General features: G+C 48.3%; 1 protein-coding gene across 1 annotated transcript in view; it reads left to right on the top strand.

Moving 5' to 3' along the window:
• NGEF (neuronal guanine nucleotide exchange factor) overlaps positions 1–16,411 on the top strand; it is a 143,472-nt gene that overhangs the window by 26,247 nt on the left and 100,814 nt on the right. The gene's annotated exons all lie outside the window — the stretch shown is intronic.

The raw sequence follows: 16,411 nt of genomic DNA, 5'->3' as shown, positions 1-16,411 counted from the left end.
TCAGTTTGGTAGTATTTTGTTGAGGACATTTTCTTCTATATTAATAAGAGATATTGGACTATAATTTTCTTTTCTTGTGACTTTTATCTGGTTTAGTAGCCCTTCCATTTTTTATATTTGTGAGGCCTCTTCTATAAAATAACATTTTTAGAGATAAGAATTTATTTCTGGGCTGGCCATTCTGTTTTACTGATCAACTACTTTGTACCAATACCACATTCCTTTTATTATTGTAACATGTAACGATATTTGGGAGAAGAAGGCTCTCTTTATTATCTATATTGCTCAAAAAGTTGGAGCTAATTTTGGCTGTTTATCCTGCAGATGAATTTCATAATCATTTTGTCAAAACAGTCTGATCAGTTTTTTTGTTGGAATGGCACTAAAACTATAAATATTAACTTGTATTAAATATTAACTGAATATTTTTAATATTCCATTTTCCCATCCAAGAAAAATCCGTGCTTCTCTAAATATGCAAGCTTCCTTTCATCTCTCAAGTTTTTCCTTTATATAGGTTGTTTTTATTTACTAATACAATTATACTGTGTTTTCTGGCTTTGTTACTATAGTACTATAATTGGAATCTCTCCACTTTCTAATTTGTTTTTGTTGACATGCAGTGAGTCTATCTTATTCAGGTCCTAGGCTGAATTATTTGTAAGTCTAGTAGTTTCAGTTGGTTCTTTGGAGTTTTCTAAATATACAAGTCATGTCACATACACATTATGATTACTTTAGCTTTCTTTCTGATAACTTATTTGTTTTATGTTTCATTATGCTCATCAAAACCTCTGGAAACATGTTAATAATGATGAGAGCAAGAGCCATACTCTTATTGGAAGCATCTCTGATTTTTCACCATTACCGTGTTGAAACGTACACAGTCTCTCCTTTACCATGGTGAATTTTCCTTCTAGTCTCATCTTTAAAGGTTTTTGCTGGGGATTGATGTCTAACTTTGTCAACTGACCTACCAATGTGCTATGTGGTGTTAAGACTTTCTAATGATTATGAAATTGCCTCAATTTTATTAAGCTAAATCACTCTGAAAATATTTTGATAAAGAAATTAAAACATCTCATTTAACTATTCATCCTTATTCCATACCTGATTCTTTGGGAAACCCCAGTTTTTGAAAGTATATATATAAAACAGCTTTATTTTTCCCCATCATGGCCTCTAACTTCCCTCTGTCCACATTGATTTCTCTGCTGCATAGCAGGAGTCTTGGAGGTTTGTTGTCCACATCCTATAACTTCCCTGTCTCCTTTAGTTTTTAGAATAGACTTAAGGTTCTGTGCTAGTCATTTTTTTTCTCAAAAGATATATTTAATTTTTGAATATATAATACTCTGACAGTTTTTTTTGTTGTTGTTGTTTGTTTGTTTTGAGACAGAGTCTCACTCTGCTGCTTAGGCTAGAGTACAGTGGCACGATCTCAGCTCACTGCAACTCTGCCTCCCTGGTTCAAGCAATTCTCCTGCCTCAGCCTCCTGAGTAGCTGGGATTACAGGCGTGCACCACCATGCCTGGCTAATTTTTGTATTTTAGTAGAGATGGGGTTTCACCATGTTGGCCAGGCTGGTCTTGAACTCTTGACCTCAAGTGATCCACCCGCCTCAGACTCCCAAAGTGCTGGGATTACAGGTGTGAGCCACCGCACCCGACCGACATAGCTTTAAGAAATAAAAATGTATTAAAAGGTATATACCTTAAAATCTTCCTCCCAGCCCTACTCCCCAACTAGCCAGGCTCCCTCATCTAATTTAATCTAATTTTAGATACGTGTGTATGTGTGTGAGTGTGTGTAACCATTGACAATAATTTTGATACTAATGTCTTATAACTCTTTCCAGAAGTTTTTAGGCACATTTGAATAAATTTGAATACATTTCCCTCTTTATACTGATAGAAACATACAAAACATACTCTTCTGTTCTTGCTTTTTTTCTTGGTGTACCCCTAGTATCTTTTCCCGACCAGCACTGTACATAGAAGCTTTGACAACTGCATCATCTCCCATTTGTGAAAAAGTTGAGAATTTTCTCATCTGTGTGGCCAGTTTCTGATGAAGAGACACCCCGGTTGCTTCCAACAGCTTGCCCTTGAATAATGCTGCCATGAGTCACTGGCTCCAGGATGATGCTGGAGTGAGTCACCTGTACCCAGGACACTCCCTACAGTGCAGGCAGATCCAGGGGCCAAATTCCTGCAGGGCAGATGGCTGGGTCAAAGCGTATTTGCTTTTTTATTTTGACAGGCATTGCCAAACTGCCCCATAGGGCTGCAATCCATGTAAACTCCCACCAGCAGGGATGGCGGCTGCCTGCTGCCCTTGGCTGCACCGATTACTCTTCAGACTTTTGAGTTTTTGCCAATGCAGCAAGTGAAAAAAGACATCTCAGTGTGGTTTGGATTTTCTTTCCTCTTATGAGGCTTGAAAATCCTTTCACAAGATTTTAAGGGTGATTTGTATCAACTTTCTGCGCGCTGTTTATATCCTTTGCACATTTCAGCCACGTTCCAATTTTCCAAAGTTCAATCTCATACTGTTCAAAGTTCTTCCTGCAGACTGTTTGGGGGGTGGCAAGGAGCTGGCCTGGAGCCACCCTCCCCACCTCCCCTCCTCCCCCAGTGGTGGGGGAGGGAGCAGGGATCAGTCAGCTAAGGCACCCCTACTTGACCAGCTGCGCACTGTGGTAAGAGGCATCCCTCTGGGGTCTTTGAGGTTGTCACACACACACACACACACACACACACACACACACACTGGAGACCATCCCTCCCAGAGCAGTGGCCACATCTTCCTCTGGCCCTGGGGCACATGCATGCTTACAATCCCTTCTCCAGCTTGGGGCCTCCTATTGCTTGGCCCAGTGGCCACCTGGGCAGTCCCCAACCCCTACCACTTGCTGACATTTGGGTTCCAAGGACCCTCAGGGAACTCCAGGGTCTTCTTGTAAAGGGCTGCTCCAAAGGCCATAGAGAACAAAGACAAGGTTGAGGGGGTTCATTTTCTTCAAGGACACACAAGCCACAATCTCTTTGAGCCCCATGGAACAAAGTCTTCCAGCAGGTCCCTACCTTCAAATATCCTCCAGCCTAAAGCCAGCTCCACTCCCACAGGCGGCGTATTCCCAGATCTCAGCATCATAACCCGAGGCTCTCAGAACCCTTTCCCAGGAGACTTTGGAATGGTCCCATGGGTTCCATAGCCCTGCGATTTTCCAGCTGGGAACCTCTCCTTCCTGCAGGAACCCCTGGGCCTTTCCAGGGCTTCTTTGGAGCCAGCTTCCTCTTTGCATGGGCTACAGCACCCGCAAAGGGCCAAGCTCCTCCCTTCTTCCTCCTCTTCTTTTATCTGAGAGTGGGGACTACCATAGGGGGCACACCTACCTCAGTGATCCCTCGGGTTGCCGGCAGACCCAAGTTGCAGCAGAAATTTGGTTGGCCTTAGCAGCAATTCCAGAACATCAGAAAAAGTCCTGCTATGGCCGAGCACGGTGGCTCATGCCTGTAATCTCACACTTTGGGAGGCTAAGGCAGGTGGATCACTTTAGGTCAGGAGTTCAAAACCAGCCTGGACACCATGGTGAAACCTCGTCTCTTCCAAAAATATAAAAAATTAGCCAAGAGTGGTAGCGCGTGCTGTAATCCCAGCTACTCGGGAGGCTGAGGCAGGAGAATCGCTTGAACCTGGGAGACAAAGTTTGCAGTGAGCCGAGATCATGCCACTGCACTCCAGTCTGGCGACAGAGTGAGACTCTGTCTCAAAAAAAAAAAAAAGAAAGAAAGAAGAAAGAAGAAAGGAAAGAAAGAAAGAGAAAGGAAGAAAGAAAGAAAGAAAGAAAGAAAGAAAGAAAGAAAGAAAGAAAGAAAGAAAGAAAGAAAGAAAGAAAGAGTGAGTCCTGCTCTGCATCTTACAATGCCTCCAACACTTGATTTATGCTTCTTGCTGTATATGTTTCCTCTCTAATTTTGCCTTTTGACTTATAAACTGTGTATATAATTTTAAAAGATATTTAATTGACAAATGTGGAATATGTTCAAGGTATACAATGTGATGTGATAGATATATACATTGTGTAGTGATTATCACAATCAAATTAACACATCCATCACCACCCATGCTATATGTTGGATCCCCAGAACTTGTTCATCTTAGAACTGAAAGACTTTACCCTTTGACCCACATCTCCCCTTTGCCAAGGACCTCCGGCCCTTGGCAAACATTGCTCTACTGTCTGCTTCTAAGAGTTTGACTTTTTAGATTCCACATATAAGATCATGCAGTATTTTTCTTTCTGTATATGGTTTATTTCACTTAGCCATATACAGAAAGCTCAACCAAGCTCATCCATGCTGTTGCAAATGGTGTGGTTTTCTCCTTTTTTGTGGCTTAATAAAATACCACCACGTATATGTACCACAATTTCTTTATCCATTTATCTGTAGATGGACATCTGGGTTGATTCCACATCTTGGCTATCAGGAATAATGAACATGGGGGTGTAGATATCTCTTCAAGATGCTCGTTTTATTTCCTTTGAATTTATTTCCAGAAGTGGGGTTGCTGGATCATATGGTAGTTCTATTTTTAACCTCTTGAGGAACCTCCATACTCTTTTCCATAACAGCTGTTCCAATTTACATTCCCACCACCAGCACACAAGGGTGCCCTTTTCCTACATCTTCTCTCACCAATACTTGCTCTGTCTTATCTTTCTTATAACTGCCATCCTGACAGGTGTGAGATGGTATCTCATTGTTTTATCTTTTTCTAATGATCAGTGATCTTGAGTGTTTTTTCATGTATCTGTTTCCATTTGTATGTCTTCTTTTTTAAAGAACTTTAAAGCAAAAGTCAATCTTCAGCAATGCTTCTACATTTTACTTTTTATTAGCATATTTAGTGGAAAAGCCTGCTGGTCCTACCATAAACTGAATTCTTTTTTTTTTTTTGGACAGAGTCTCGCTCTTGTTGCCCAGGCTGGAGTGCAATGGCGTGATCTGGGCTCACTGCAACCTCTGCCTCCCAGATTCAAGCAATTCTCCTGCCTCAGCCTCCCAAGTAGCTGGGATTACAGAAGCCCGCCACCACACCTGGCTAATTTTTGGGTTTTTGTTTTGTTTGTGTTTTCCTTTTTGTTTTGAGACGGAGCCTCACTCTGCCGCCCAGGCTAGAGTGCAGTGACACGATCTTGGCTCACTGCAAGCTCCGCCTCGAGGGTTCACACCATTCTCCTGCCTCAGCCTCTCGAGTAGCTGGGACTACAGGCACCTGCCGCCACACCTGGCTAACTAACTTTTTTTGTATTTTTATTAGAGACTGTGTTTCACCATGTTAGCCAGGATGGTCTCGATCTCCTGACCTCATGATCCGCCCACCTCGGCCTCCCAAAGTGCTGGGATTACAGTCGTGAGCCACCACGCCCGGCCTAATTTTTGTATTTTTAGTGGAGATGGGGTTTCGCCTTGTTGGCCAGGCTGGTCTTGAACTCCTGACCTCAGGTGATCCACCCGCCTCGGCCTCCCAAAGTGCTGAGATTATAGGTGAACCATGGCACCCGGCCCATAAACTGAATTCTCAGTGTTGCCTTCTAGCGCAGAAGTAGCACATTCCTGTGGTATGACTGCATTGGTATGATTTTAATGGGAAGTTGGGAACTGGAATTAACTCAAGCTGCCATCTCATCTAAGAGTTTGCTCAGGGCTTCCGACAATAAAGAACAAATTCCAGAACTCCCTATACATGGCAGAAGGAGAAAGGCAAGGAGCGCACGGCCAGGTATCAGGTGATGGGGGAAGGTTCTAGTCCTGGCTGTTGAAGCTCCGTGACCCCAGAAAGCCCCTGCCCCTTCAGCAAATGGCATTGTGGCTGGAGAGATGGCTGGGGGATCCTGAGAGCTGTCCCCAGTCTCCCCGTCCACTCTCAATTCCTTATTTCATTTCCTAATTTGCCTGCTTTTCATTCATTCAACCTCTTACACTGAGACCCTACTACGTGCAGATATGCAGATCTCTACATCGTTAACTTCTTCATCTTACACTCCGAGCTCTTTGGTTCCTTGAAGAGCTGGCTTTAGAATTCCATCATCTGCAGCTTTTTTGTAAATATAAAATAAAATGTTTAGCTTTTTAGAAGTTCCATTGTCTGAAATTTCCCTGCCCTGCCTAATGCCTGCCAAGCCTGCAGGCTCCTTCCCCAGAGTCCTCCTGATTTCTCCTTCCTCCATCACCCACATAGATGGCTCATTTGTGCTTCGCTTGCTACAGCTCATGCAGCTCATGGTTCCTCTTCTCAGTCACGCTGTCACTGGCCTTTTTTGCCGGTAGGAATGTCAAGCTTGTTCTTTCGCCTCTGGCTCTGCCTCTTCCCTAAAGGGCTCTCTTCATGTCACAGGTTATAGATACAAACCCATAACCTATAACTCTCTGGCACTGGACTTCCTTCCTGTAAAAAACAAATCGTCTCAAACTCTCTATACCACTCTCTGCTTCCTAGGTTTAAAGTTAATTTCAGGACGGGCACAATGGTTTACACCTGTAATTCCAGCACTTTGTGAGGCTGAGAAAGGATGATTGCTTGAGGCCAGGAGTTCCAGACCAACCTGGCACCATAACAAGACCTCCTTCCCTACAAAAAAGAAAAAAGAAAGAAAGAAAATTCACCGGGCCTGGTGGTGTGTGCCTGTAGTCCTAGCTAATGGGGAGGCTGAGGAAGGAGGATTGCTTGAGTCTAGGAATTCAAGGCTGCGGTGAGCAGTGATGGTGCTACTGCACTCCAGCCTGGGCGACAGAGTGAGATCCTGTCTGAAAAAATTAATTTCAGTGATTTCTGTCCCAGCGTCAGGAAAGGGCATGCCCTTCACATTTGATGTACCACTTCCCTTGCACATGAATCTCGTCAGAGTTTCTAATCCACTTCCCATTTTTGCGTGAACATTCCAGCCTGGAGGATGTAAAACTGAGCAGCAAGGAGTGGGAAGAGGTGGTTCTGGGGTGGAGAGGCCTGAACTCGGGGCCCAGCTGGACGGTGGCAGCTACATGGGCTTGAGAACGTTCCTTAATCTCATCAGGTTTCAGCGTTCTCGTCTCTAAAAGAGATGTTGTTTGTATTAGAAACTACGATCGTTAAACTGGTATTCAATGAGTTGTTCCTGTAATTCATACTTAACCTTCCAGGTTAGTCAACGGGCCATTTCCAAGTCCAGCTTCCCCCATAATCTTCCTCTGAGCTCAGGCTGGCTTCTCAGGCACATTCTTGCTTCCTCTCCTAGTGTGTTAATGAGTTCTGCAGCCTTAAGGAAAGCCAGGGGCCATTCTTACTTTTCTCCTTGAGCCAAGGCTCCCTGGCTTCCCTCCTGCAGGTGTCTGCTCAGATAGGCCGCCCCTGCCCTCTCAGCGAACCCTGCACCCCCCGCCCTACCTGCTTCAGGCGTTTCCATCCACAGGAGGGTCTCCATTCACCCCTCAGGCACCAAGCTGCTACTTTCTGCCTTCTGCCCTGGTCTTTGTCCCAAAAGGTCCCCTCCTCCTTCCCTCACCGCTCGGGGACCCTCCTCTCTACCTCCTGAAGCCGACGCTGCCCCCAAGTGGCCACGGAGTAGTAGGGGCTCCCCCCACCCCCAGGTACAGGACTTTCTAGGCTTCCTGGCCTTGCTCCAAGCTCCCCTTCTCCAACCCCTTTCCTGTTCCTGCCCCTCCCCACTGCTGGCTCCCCAGTTTCTGAACTTCCACTTAAGATTTTTCCAGGATCTTCTCTCCCTCTCACCTTTGTTCACGCTCAGAACACCAAAAATGCCCCAGTGGGCAGCCATCCCCAGGGCAGGGTGACAGCTGTCTCCCTGTGTGATCGGTTGGCTTCTCCACCTTTTCCACAACTGTCAAGGGTTCCATTCGAGACCCATGCCATGCAGGTCCTCCTCGGACACGGAGCGTCTTCTGGGGCCACCGTCCCAGCTCCCTCCCTTGCAGGGGCTTTTCCACCAAACCAGAAACTTCATCTGTGCCTCCTTCCTCTGTCTAAATCTTCCGATCTCACTCTCCCCACTTTGATCCTGGAAGAAAAGAGTCCCAACGCTGCCAGGCGCAGCGGCTTGCTCAAGCCTGTAATCCCAGCATTTTGGGAGTCTGAGGCAGGCAGATCATGAGGTCAGGAGTTCGAGACCAGCCTGACCAACATGGTGAAACCCTGTTTCTACTAAAAATACAAAAATTACAGGGTGTGGTAGCCAGCGCCTATAATCTTAGCAATGCAGGAGGCAGAGGCAGGAGAATCGCTTGAACCCAGGAGGTGGAGGTTGCAGTGAGCCGAGATTATGCCACAGCACTCCAGCCTGGGTGATAAGAGCAAAATTCTGTCTCAAAAAAAGAAGCCCAAGACAAACCTGTGCCTCCTACCCAGGAAGAGGCTAAGGTACCAATTCAAGGACCAGGAAGGAAAGTGGAAATGATGTAGGTGACCTGGGATCAGCCAGTCCCTCTTTTAGGGGTGCTGGGGGGCCTTTTGCCTCAATAAGCCCCATCTTCCTGCCCCCTTGATGGTGCGTCCAAGCCCTTCTTGTCACAGCAAAGGTGCCACCATGCTGTCCCCCTGTCTCAGGTCACACTTCCTGGCCACCTGCCCAACACCTGGACCCTAACACACCCCACAATCTCCACAGGTGCCCTGTGTCCCCCCCTTGGAGAGATTGATGATGTCTCAGTGTTGCCTGCTGGGCAGCAGCTGCCCTTGTGCTGCTGGCGTGGGGCTGCCCATACCTCCTGCTGGGCTGAAGCTGAAATCCGAGGTCCCAGCTCCAAGGACTGACCTCCACTGAAGCTCCCCCAGGCCCAGTCCCCCAGGCTGCGGCCTCCCCTGTGATCTGCTCCTCACCAGTACCTCCCCTGCAATGCGCTCTGCCACTTCCTTCTCCCTCGTAGTCCTTTTTACCTATGGTGGCCCCAACGAGCTCCAAGGAGGCCAGGCCTGTCTCACTGAGCTGTCCCCAGCACTTAGAGGGGCCTGTTCCCAAGCAGGTGTATAAACACCCAATGGGTTCACCTTGCCCACTGCCTAGACAGAGCCAATTTATTCAGACAGGGGAATTGCAATGGAGAAATAGTAATTCACACAGAGCCAGCTGTGCAGAAGATGGGAGTTTTATTATTACTCAAATCAGTCTCCCCAAGCATTCGGGCATCAGAGTTTTTCAGGATAATTTGGCGGGTAGCGTCTTGGGAAGTGGGGAGTGCTGACTGGTCAGGTTGGAGATGGAATTATAGGCGGTTGAAGTGAGGTTTGCTTGTTCTGTTCCTGGATGGGATGGTAGAACTGGTTGAGCCAGATCACCACCTGTCTGGGTGGTGTCAGTTGATCCATCAGGTGCAGGGCCTGCAGAATATCTCAAGCACTCATCTTAGGTTTTACAATAGTGATGTTATCCCCAGGAGCAATGTGGGGAGGGTCAGACTCTTGGAGTCAGAGGCTGCATGACCTCAAAACCGGAATTTCTACTGGTGTAGCTAATTTGTTAGTCCTGCAAAGGCAGACTGGTCCCCAGGCAAGAAAGGGGTCTTTTCAGGAAAGGGCTATTAGCAATTTTGTTTCAGAGTCAAACCATGAACTGAATTCCTTCCTATAGCCTGGCCTATGCCCAGGAATGAAGAAGGACGGCTCAAAGGTTAGAAGCAAGATGGAATGGGTTAGGTCTGATCTTTCACTGTCATCATCTCCTCAGTTATACTTTTTGCAAAGGCGATGTTAGCTGCTTGGGAGACCCTCGGCCCTGGGGAGGAGACATCCCCCTTTCTCTTGTTTTCCACCTTCTCCTACCGCTACCCCTCCTTCCCCTAGGCAGAAGATGATAGCGAGGATGGCAGGGCTCCAGCTGCCCCTTCCCTACTGGCACCTGTCCTTCTCCAGATCAGAACTCCTGTTTGCCTCTGACCTGCGCAGGCACTCCATGTGCTCTAGACCTGGCCAAAGTGAGGGCCGCTGCGCTCGCCTGGGCAGCTTCTCCCTTATGCAACTGCTGAGGATGTGCTGGTGGCCATGTTCCCCTAGGACCTTGCCTGAGGGGGCTTTAGGGACTAGCGAACGGGAATGCTCTGATAGCTGTCAGACTCATACCTGTAATCCCAACACTTTGGGAGGCCAAGGTGGGTGGATCACTTGAGGTCAGGAGTTCAAGACCAACCTGGCCAACACCGTGAAACCCCACCTCTATTAAAAAAAAAAAATGTAGTCAGGCATGGTGGCAGGCGCCTGTAATCCCAGCTACTTGGGAGGCTGAGGCAGAAGAATCGTTTGAACCCAGGAGGCAGGGGTTGCAGTGAGCTGAGATCACACCACTGCACTCCAGCCTAGGAGACAGAGCAAGACTCTGTCAAAAAAAAAAAAAAGAAAAGAAAAGAAAAAAGAAATGCAGTATCGGCCCCTACCCGGGACCTCCTGAGTCAGATTCTGTGATTTAACGAGAGCCCCAGATGATGTCTGCACTTAAATGAGTTCCAGTCTAGAAATCTCACCTCTCCCCACCCACCGTGCCCCTCCCCACATGCACTGTGCCTTCCTGCCCTGCAGCAGCTGGTGATTACTACAGCTGAGCCTGCAGCCAGCTCCCCACAACTCCCCAGCTCCTTGTCACCTTGAGTCCTGACCTCTCAGGACACTGATTCATGCAGCCCAGTGCTGGGAGGTGTAACAGCCACCTCGGCTCCTGGGCCTGAAGCCGCACAATTAACACGGAGACAGCCGAATAGAATCCCCTCCTGGCTCTGATTCTTCCAGGCCTGCCTTCAGCCCATAGTTACAACAGTATCTTTTGACCACATCATAGGTCCCTCCAACAAATGAGTCAGAGAGCTGTAGTGTGACCCCTGCCGCACCATTTGCCAGCCATGCGACCTTGGCCAGATTATCACAGCTCTGAAAGTGGCAGCTGCCTCATCTATAAAGTGGGGGTAATTATCACATTGACTCATGCGGAAGTTGTGAGGCTTGGCTAAGGTAACTCATCCATTCATCTATTGCTGTAAAAAAAAAAAAAAAGATGCTTACAGAGTGTTGTTGTGTAGCCAGCATCAGGGACAGCAGAGACCCAAACAGACCAAGTCCTGTCCTGAGGAAGCTTATTAAGGAGGGAATGTGGACAGACATAGAATGAAGACGTGAGTCCCATGCCAGCAGGTGCTGAGGGGGTGTTCATGAATAAATGAATGAATGAATGAATGAATGAATAAATGCAAGTGCACCATGCGCTGCACCCTCCTTCAGTCACAAAGCTATCCCCAGGCTCCTCCACCCTGAAGTTACCATGGAATAGAAAGACATGGGTCTAAAGCTGCAGAGGAACTCAAGGTAACATCAGAAGATTGGGGTGGGGGAAGCTTCTGGGTTTTCCAGCAGTTAATGGTTATAGATGAATCAAGGCAATTATAAAAAGCTTCCAGACGTAGAGCACATTTGCTTAAAATAGTCTATAATTGCAGCGGAAATAGAATTGTTTTACAGATAGTTTTGCAATCTCTTCGCGCGCGCGCGCGTGTGTGTGTGTGTGTGTGTGTGTAAAATCATCTCAAAGACGGTAAGATCAGGGAATACTTCTTCTCAGGGTTTCAGAGCCTCCTCCTTTCAGGGAGAACAATCCCCCTGACTCTTATTATACCATGAACATCCCTCTGAGGACTCTCTGAGCCTCCCTGGATCACCAACTTTGAGAGCTAGAAGTCGAGAACACCCACCCACCCCATGTTTTCTGGACAGGAAACTGAGGCCCTGACTTGCCTGATGTTAAGCCCGTGATTACAGGCAGCTGGAAATGGAGATTCAAACCCAGGTCCCCTGACTCCTGGCCCAGTGCCCTTGGTGGTATACAGTGTGGGCGTCCTTGCATTCCTGACACAGCACAGTAAACGCTGGTGATCAGCACTGACACAGGCAACATCGACCGAGCAGCGAACACAGCACAATAGGCTACAGAAGCCAGACACCCAGCCTGGGCAGCACGGAGAAACTCCATCCCTACAAAAAATACAAGTATTAGATGGGCATGGTAGCACGCACCTGTGCTCCCAGCTATTCAAGAGGCTGAGGTGGGAGGATGGCTTGAGCCCAGGAGGTCGAGGCTGCAGTGAGCCATGGATTTGATGAGCCTTTACTGCACCACTGCACTCCAGCAAAGGCGACAGACCACCAGCTCCACCTTCACAACAGAAAAGAGCAAACCAAGACTCTAATTGGTGGTTGCCGGGGCTGGGGGCGTGGCAGGGACTGACCTCCGCAGGCACAAGGGGACTTTTTCCTGGTGAGGGAGCTGTTCTGTATCTTGGTGGTGGTGGTGGTTACATGCACTGAATGTGTTTGTCAAAACTAAGAAAAAGAGTAAATTATGCCTCAAGTTTTTTTTCTTTTGTTTTGTCTTGTTTTTGAGGCGGAGTCTCACTCTGTAGCCCAGGCTGGAATGCAGTGGCGCAATTTCGGCTCACTGCAACCTACACCTTCCCGTTTCAAGGGATTCTCCTGCCTCAGCATCTCAAGTAGCTGGGATTATAGGCGCCCTCCACCATGCCCAGCTAATTTTTGTTTTGTTTTGTTTTGTTTTAAGTAGAGACAGGTTTTCACCATGTTGGCCAGGGTGGTCTTGAACTCCTGACATCAAATGATCCCCCCCTCCCCGCCTCGGCCTCCCAATGTGCTGGGATTACAGACATGAGCCACCACGCCCAGCCCCTCAAGGTTTTAAGATGCAGCCTAAAATAATGATTATAAAAATAATGATAAAAAATGATAATGATAATAAACAATAATGATAATAAAAATAACCTTGAAAGACAAAAAAAAGTTCATGTCAGGATCACAACACAGAGGCCTCGGGGATCCCCTTGTCAGAGCCGGAAGACGCCTGTTAGCAACTCAGTCCAGTGTCAGTTAGGGATTTCTGTCCACAACTTTTCTCCTGGGAGATTCCTCAACCCAACACCGCAAAACCGGTGTGCTCTGACCTGAACCTGGCTTCACTCCTGCTTCCCAGACCAGGAGTAGCACTCAACCAGGCACCCAGGCCCACAACAAACATGGGGCCAGCTCCCTCGTCTGCTGCTCTCAAAACCACCACAAGTCACTGACCTGCGATTCCTCCCATTCCTCCCTGCAGCTCCGACCTGGCCAGGTACTCACCTGTGTGCCAACCCCCTCAGGACGGGCTCTGTGTCCCCCACCACCCTGCCTTGTGCCTCCCTGGGATCCTGTGCCTCCTGCTCAGGGCCTGCCAGGGCCTCTGGCCATAAACAGGGTTTACTGGGTGAGCTCCTCGGTCCAGCAGTCAGAGGCCTCCACAGACTGGCACCAAAACACAATGAATGCCTACATCATCCACTCCCACTCCCACCCCATGGACCCCTGGCCATCACTGTCCACAGGTCCAGCTCTTCGCTGAAAGCAGCCTCAATGCAAGGCTTTGGGTGAGGTGGTAGGCATAGGGGCCGGGGAAAGAAGAGAGAAAGCAATGCCAGGGGCAGGCAGGCCTCACTGCACCCAAAACCCTCGACGGCCCCTCCAGCCTCCATCTGTACAGCTCCCATAACAGGAACATCAGCCCCCAAAGCAGCCCCTCCAGCTTTGGGGAGCTCCGACACTCACGGTCTCTGCCTTACACTGAGCTCAAGGCCATCTTTGTCCTTGGTTCTCATTCTGCCCCCAGGCCCCCAGAGGGCAGATGGGTGACAATGGTGACCTCATCCCTCCCAAGTCTCTGCCTGTCCCTACAGCCACTTTTCTGGTGGATCAGGTTCTCAACTGGAGCAAGCGCAGGGGTCCCCGTTCATCTGGCCAGGATGGAAGCCTCTTTCTCTTCTTGCTGGCTCAAGAAAGGTTTTGCTCTTACTGCAACCTCATCCCCTCAGTGACCCAGGTTAAACTTGCTGTGAATGAAAATCACCCAATCTTGCTGGAGCTGTGGGTTCCTGGCCACATACATGACAAGCGTCATCCTCCCAGACACTCCCAGGAAGGGTGCATATTAATGGTCCATCCTAAGTGTGTCCTCCCAGCCACTGCACAATCCTCTCTGGCCACCTGAAATAGCAGCATTGCTTTCTAGCTGGAAGAGGCTTCACCGACCCCATAGTGCACACTCCAACTTCATGGATCAGGAAACCGAGGCCGGGACCAGAAGGGTCAGGTATTGCTGGGCCCCCCAGCCGACCGTGGTGGGGAAGGCACTCCCCAGGTCCCCATGAGCTCAGGTGGTGCCCCTGCACGTGGCCCAGCTGCTCTGAGGCAACCTCTGAGTACGTTAATGTTCATTTCTGCCTGGCTGATAATTTATAGGGAAGGTGGTTAACAGAACTGGACCAGCCCTGCAGGCAGGTGGGAAAGGGGCGCCATCCTAGGGCAAACCTTCTGATACAAACCAGTGTCGGAAGTAGCTGGTTCTAGGAACCAGAGTGGCCTTCAGTCTTCAAATCCCCTTACCCAGAAAGTCCCAATTCCTATCTTAGGTAAACAAAGGCATTCTCAGCCTGGGGTAGGGGAAACCCGATCTCCTGTTCTACCTGACCACCTGCCCTGAGATCAATAGTGTGGAGCTGGCTGGTGGGTGTAGAAGAAGGTGTTTGGGAACTCAGAGGGACTCCAGAGGAAGAGGTGTGGGGAAGAAGGGGGTGCCGTGGGAAAGGAGGCGTCTGAAGCCCAGCCCTCCATCCTCCTCATTTCACAAAGGAAGACACAGACAAACGCTCCTGATGAATCGTAGAACACTGGTTGAGCTGGATGTTTGTGGAAGGGAGCAACAGAGTGTTTCACGCGTCCGTGTGAAGAGACCACCAAACAGGCTTTGTGTGAGCAACATGGCTGTTTATTTCACTTGGGTGCAGGTGGGCTGAGTCCAAAAAAGGAGTCAGCAAAGGGAGGTGGGATTATCATTGGTTCTTAAAGGTTTTGAGATAGGCGGTGAAGTTAAAAGCAATATTTTGGGGCAGGGGGTGGATCTCACAAAATACATTTTCAAGGGTGGGGAGAATTACAAAGAACCTTCTTAAGCGTGGGGGAGATTACAAAGTACATTGACCAGTTAGGGTGGGGCAGAAACAAATCACAGTGGTGGAATGTCATCAGTTAAGGCTATTTTCACTTCTGTGCATCTTCAGTTACTTCAGGCCATCTGGGTGTATCCGTGCAGATCGCTGGGGATGTGATGGCTTAGCTTGGGCTCAGAAGCCTGACACAGAGGAGGCCTGGAAGCATTTTTTTTGAGATGGAGTCTGGCTCTGTTACCCAGGCTGGAGTGCAGTGGCAAGATCTCTGCTCATGGCAACCTCCACCTCCCAGATTAAAGCAATTCTCCTGCCTCAGCCTTCTGAGAAGCTGGGACTACAGGCATGTGCCACCACGCCAAGCTAATTTTTATATTTTTAGTAGAGACAGGGTTTCTCCATGTTGGCCAGGCTGATCTTGAACTCCTGGACTCAAGTGATCCACTGGCCTCGGCCTCCTAAAGTGCTAGGATTATAGGCTGGCGCCCAGCCAAGTCTCCGACCATTTTGAGAGTATGATAGAATCTCTGGACCTATAGGCCAGAAAAATATATATGCTCACACACAGCCTCAAACCCCTAAAACCTCCATAGAATCCATAGGACCCCAGGTTTCAAGCCCTCGGATGAGTGGAGAGCTAAGAATTCCTAGCTCGGCTTCTCTGCCTAATATGCTGTCCCACTAACTTAGACCCACTCAGAGGCCCAGACAGTCCCTCACCCTGAGCACCCCTACCCTAGAAGGAGGTCTGTGTGGGGAGGGAGGTGGGATTTGTTCTTGTGGTATCCCCCTTTTCCTGTGAAAATTGTGCTGGTTCAGATGATGTGCTATATGGTCACCCCAGAGGGAGGTAACTATTCTGTTTCTCCAGCCCATGGTGGGGTGGCTGTGGGATGGGGGGGACCTTATTCTTCCACCATGGCCATACATTGTTCCATCAGAGAGGTCACTAATGCACCCACTAGACTTGGCCGCCGATGGCAAGGTTTGTCGCCTTGGGGATCAACCTTGCCCATGTCTAAACTTACCATTGTGAGACCTCGCACCAGCCGGCAACCCTTTCTCATCTTCCAAGACTTTCTTTTCCTGTCTAGACATTTACGGTCCCTCTCCATGCTTTCCCGGAATTCCCTCACTATTTCTGCTACTCTTTTTCTCTGGAATTATTTAAGAAGTGTTTATTCGAATGTAGTTTTGCAAGCCACTTTAAACATTTCCCACTAAAAGTGCATCCTATGAATAATATAAACAAATGGCAATTATAAAATGATACATGAATGCCTCCAAATTGCAGAGATTAAGCTGTAATTTTCAGCGGCGAAGACGTGGATACCAGGATGTGCAGATTATCCTGCATTTCATCAAATTCGAATGGGAGTGGAATTCCACA

Source organism: Rhinopithecus bieti, unplaced genomic scaffold, assembly GCF_001698545.2.
Source record: "Rhinopithecus bieti isolate Rb0 unplaced genomic scaffold, ASM169854v2 scaffold_50517, whole genome shotgun sequence".
Classification (NCBI taxonomy): Eukaryota; Metazoa; Chordata; class Mammalia; order Primates; family Cercopithecidae; genus Rhinopithecus; species Rhinopithecus bieti.
The sequence above is the reverse complement of the archived record's forward strand: the minus strand, read 5'-3'. Positions and strand labels throughout refer to the sequence as shown.